This window comes from Peromyscus maniculatus, chromosome 3 (genome assembly GCF_049852395.1).
Source record: "Peromyscus maniculatus bairdii isolate BWxNUB_F1_BW_parent chromosome 3, HU_Pman_BW_mat_3.1, whole genome shotgun sequence".
Taxonomy (NCBI): Eukaryota; Metazoa; Chordata; class Mammalia; order Rodentia; family Cricetidae; genus Peromyscus; species Peromyscus maniculatus.
Genome location: NC_134854.1, coordinates 149036630 through 149042031, shown reverse-complemented (window position 1 = coordinate 149042031; position 5402 = coordinate 149036630).

Sequence of the window (5402 nt, the reverse complement as noted above, 5' to 3'; positions counted from 1 at the left end):
TCTGCTGCATGTTTCTTTCTTGATTAGTCAGAGGAGAACTCTCAGGCATTCAGAGCTGAGCCTAGTTTTCTTTAAATAACTATTTATAATATTGACACATGTCACTGTTCTCTGAAATGTTGGAGGGTTTGGAATTCTTAGACCAAGGCCCTATCTTCAAAGTCGAAATATTGTTATGATCTCGGGGAATGCATGGTTATGTAGAAGTATTCAGTATAAATGAGCACATACACATTTAAAACTGGTCTGAGTTTGTTGGGCTCTTGTTCTCACGTGATGGAATGAACGTCGTGTTATCTAATGGTAGAAGGAGACAGAGGGGTGGGAGGGGAGCAGGGAACTCAACTGGTCTGTTTTTTCTTTGATGCAGTGCTGGCTGGGGATGGAACCCAGAGCTTTGTGCATGTAAGGCAAGCGTTCTGAGACCGAGCTACACCCTTTCCCTCTTTTGTGACAACAGTGATCACTTATGATGGCAGAGCTCTTAAAATCTAGTCACCTAAACCAAGTCCAGGCAGGGGTTCTGCTGCACTCGGACTAAGCTTCCGTATGAACTTTGGAGGGAGACACACTTTCCAAACCACATCAGTTAAGGCAGCCGTTTCACCACCCAGGCTCATTCGGGTTCTCTTGAGTGCAGATCACACATACGGGGCTGTGAGGACTTAAGATCTGGGACAGCTGCTTAGGGAGCCGTTTCATGAGGAAGAGGGCTGGTGGAGTTTCCCTAGATAGAGGTTATTCCTCTGGGGACTTCAGGTGTGCCCTCATGGAGGTGAACTTACAGCTTGTAGTCTCTCGCTTCAACTTGCTCCTTACCTGATCTTCATAGCTGACTTGAGCCTGCAGGACCCTCAGCCCCATTACCATTTCCTTTTCATTAGTCACTGAGACTTATCATCAACTTGTGTAATTTAACAAATTACCCTCTGCTGTTACTCTGAATTCCTTCCATGTTCATTCAGAGCCCTCCTCATGTGTCCTTCAACCTTGCTTAGAACCTAAGAGCATCCCCCATACTGTATCCTACTAGTAAACGTAAGTTCTATCATGTCTGCTAAGAGCTCAGAGAGGATGAGGAAGAGTCCAGGGATGTCTGGACAGATCAGGAAAAAAATCTATAGAAAATGAACTTTTTAAGTTAAATAGTAGGTCTAACCAGGAATGTATGTGGGGTGCAAATGTGTGCTTACATGTGTGTGGGGTGTTTGTGTGTGTTTCATTTGCATGCCGATCACTCATCCATTCTCTGTGAAGAGAACACTATGCACAGATACCTATGGTGTGACCGTAAAGGTAATTCTCAAGAGGAGACTGTGTTCTGGGACAGGGCAGGTGACCTCTATACAGATTGGCTTCAAATATGAATTCTAAGAGAAATTGTTGGTGGGAATGTTAACCAATGCAGCCACTGTGGAAATGGAGGCCCGAAGGATACTCAAAAAACTGAAAATAGAATTCTTATATGCCCCATGTGCCACTCTAGAGTATACAACTGAAGGACCCTACGTCAGCATACTATAGAGATACCTGCACATCCATGTGTACAGTAGCACTGTTCACAATATCAAGGTATGCAGTCTTCTAGATGCCCGTCAACAGATACATGGATAAAGGAAATACGGTGCTTATGTACAGTCAGAGGCTTTTGGTTGTGTTTTTTCTCTTTTGGCCAAAAAGAAGAATGAAATCATGTCATTTGTAGGAAAATAGGCTGGAGATCATTAGGTGAAAAGCCAGACTTAAGAAGACAGTATCACATCTTCTCTCATGTGGACTCTAGACTTCAATATATGTGGACATGACAGTAGGATGGAACTACTGGAGAGAGGATGGGAGGGGAGGAGGGAATAAGAAAGATAACAGGTGGGGATAAAGACATAATATTACATATGTTATCTCATACCAAGCCTAGTTTTAAGTGTGTGAGTGCGTGTGCATATGCACACTTGTCATGGTGTATGTGTGTCCTCTATATGAGATCAGAGGACAACTTGAAGAAATTGATTCTCTTCCACCACATGGATCTCAGGGATCAAACTCAGGTCATCTGGCTTAGCAACATGTGCCTTTACCTGCTGCACCATGTCACCAGACCCTTTTCTTTCTTGTGTGCAGAGTCTCAGTCTAGTTCAGGATGGCCTAGAATTCACTGTGTAGTCCAGGCTAGCCTTGGGTTTGCAGCAACTTTCCTGCCACAGTCTCCTAAATGCTAAGATTACAAATATGAGCCACTATTATTGGGGGGCAGGGCAGAGGGAGACCAGCAGAGATGGAGAAAATGGGGGACAAAGGGAAATATGAGTAAGATACAAGGATGTATATGAAGATACCACATACATAACACAGTCCATTATTTTGTAGATACTAAATTTTAATGTAGAAAATAAGTAGGCATTTTAGTACTTCCTTGCTGTAAAAGTTGGGTAAGTCTACCAGTCTTCTTTTCTCAGCCTTTATTTTCTTGTCTGTAAAATCAGGTGACCATAACTACATTCTGGGATTGTGGTGAGAAGCTGAATGAGATAATGCATTTGAAATACTGAGCTTGTTTGGTTGCCCACCATAACTAGATGGTAAGGATACCACACACTTGGTTGTAGGAACAGAGAGATCAATCTTTAACTGATGGGGACCCTTCCTCCCTATGGGCTTGCATTCATAGTGCTGGAAGGTGCTATTCAGGCTGCTGGGGGAGGAAGGCCATCCAAGTCTTACCCAGTGCTGGACCTGCATGTTACAGTGACGGCCAGCCGGTGCAACAGTGGTATGACTGTAATGGTCATAACCAACTGGTTTCTAGTCGGATCTGAGGCCTACTCTGCAGGACAGGATTTATGGCTAATGCCATAAACCTGGCCAAAAGTCCAGGGATGGATCAGAGGCTGTAGGGGGAACCTACAACTGGTTTTGCTAAATGCTTATGTTTCAAACTGTCTTCTAAATATTTATGTTATACCTATAAATTAGTGTGCTCTCAGCCTTGGTCAGAGGAGCACATGGTATGCCCTAAGTCAATATGAACTTCCGTTCTTTCACTACGAACATTGTCCTTACAATTGTTTCCTGACTTAATAAAGCAGCTGCCATGCCAGGTATGGTGTTGCCGGCCTCAGGAGGCTGAAGCAGGACAATTTCCAGCTCAGTGTCAGCTTGGGCAACTGCCTGGGACCTTGTTTTAAGCTAACCTTTAAAAAGCGCTCGGGTGGTTGTGGAGAAAAGTCTTAGTGGTTACGAGCACTCGCTGGTTCAGTCCTCAGCACCCATTACGACATTTATGCACATATAAAAGACATGAAAGGGCTTGGGACATTAGAGTTCTTACTTAGTTGTGCAAAGTTCTATCTCCAGAGCTACAAGAACAAACCAACGGTGGCTGTTTCTAAAAGGGAGGAAGAGACGCCAGTTTTCTGAAAAATGACAAGGACTGAGAGAAGGTGAGTGGCCTTATCCATCAGCTGAGTTGGGTTTCTGAATCTCGTAAAAATGATGGCTTTTGTTTCAGGAAAACATGAAGGATGCATGGACAAAGCTTGTCAGATTTACATTCTGGAAGTGCACAGGAGGTGTGGTGGAGCAAAAGTGTGTTTGGAGAAACCTTCCCCGTGAAGGAAGGGTCCAAGAGAATGGGAGGGGGAAGTGTGAATAGTCAGGAAGGTTGAGGGCATCCATGAAGAACAAATCCCGACACAGTAAGCCAGGGCTTTGATCTGGGAAGATGCTGCAAAGGAGGACGGGACTGGTAGAGGAGAGAGGGCAGAATGAAGTCTGAACTCAGCACCGCGGGGTCCGTGGGCAGACTCTCAAGGGCCGGGTGAGATGGGAGGTAAGTCTTCGGGCACTTAAGGCCACTTGGCTTGTGTCCAGGAGCTCCAGGGCTATCTGTAGGGAGTCTAGGGTCTCATGTCTGGGAGCAGCTTGTCTGGGTGGTTAGGCTGAGGGGAATTTTAGGCTTATGACCACCTTGGTTGGCAGAGGCAAAATTTTTAAGTCCGTCAGTGTGAGCTGGCACCAATGGTCACTGCCACTTGTCTGGTCCTGGAGAGGGCATGAGGGTCACAATCAAGTGCCCAGATGGAAAAAAAATCCCTCAAGGATACAATGTGTGACTTTATTCATTTATGAACAGGGTCACATATGGCCTAGGCTGGTCTTGGACTCACAACTGAGAATGACCTTGAGTTTGTGATTCTCAGTGCTTCTACCTCCTGAGTGCTGGGGTTACAGATGTGCACCACCACACACAGTTTATGTGGAGCTTGTTCGTGCCAGGCAAGCACTCTACCCACTGAACTACATCTCTACCCTGTGCTTTTATTTTTTAACACTCCACCTTCCTTTAAAATCTTTATACAGAATGTAAAACACACGGGAAAGTGGTCTGCACGTCTGTGTTTTGTTGAGAATGTCTGGCATCTATTGAACAAATATGAGTGTGGTGGTTTGAATAGGAATGACCCCCATAGACTTTGAAAGCTTGGCCCTTAGGAAGTGGCACTATTTTGAGGTGTGGCCTTGCTGGAGGAAGTGTGTCACTGTGGAGACAGGCATTGGGGTCTTATATCCTCAAACTAGGTCTCCTAGGAAAGTCTCCTGTTGCCTGTGGATCAAGATGTAGAACTCTCAGCTCCTTCTCCAGCACCATGTCTGGCTGCATGCCACCATGCTTCTTGCCATGATGGTAATGGACTAAACCTCTGAAACTGTGATCCAGCCACAATTAAATGTTTTCTTTCCAAACAAAAAGAGTTGCCTCAGTCGTGGTGTCTCTTCACAGCAATAAAACCCTAAGACAGAGAGCCAGAGAGATTCTTTCCTTGTATTTAAATGGATCAAGGAAGCGAATAAAAATAGAGTAGAATGGGTTTGGGGCATGTCAAGAGGAGCCAGGAGACCATTGTTGTACTGGGTTTCTGACAGGTCCCTAGGAAAGCCGCTCTTTGACTTGAACTGCAGAAGGCCATTCTCCCAGGTGCACTGATCTGTGAGCAAGGACAAAGGAAGTTTCCTGAGGCCTTGGTCTGTTAAATTGCATTCTAGAGACCCAGGCTGTACCCAAACCCTTGCATGACAGCTTCCAGATTATCTACAATTAAGTGTATTTTTCCCTTGTTCTTAACCAAGTTAAATTTTATTCTCAGTTAACAGATGAAAATTCCATCTAACCCCCAGATTTTCTGGTCTTGTTCAAGTAACAAGAATTTAAATTGCAATTGCTTTTCAAAGCTTTCAGCTAGGATTGAGTGTAATTATTTAAATTCTCAAATATCTAATGGGTTCATTTAGTAATTAGGATGCCTAACTCTTGTAGTCATTAAAACCTTGCTTGGTAGCCTTGAGTCTCCTCTGAACTCCAGCTGGAGAGTTAAGAAGGCAACGTGGTTGCCTGACTTCCTGCATTC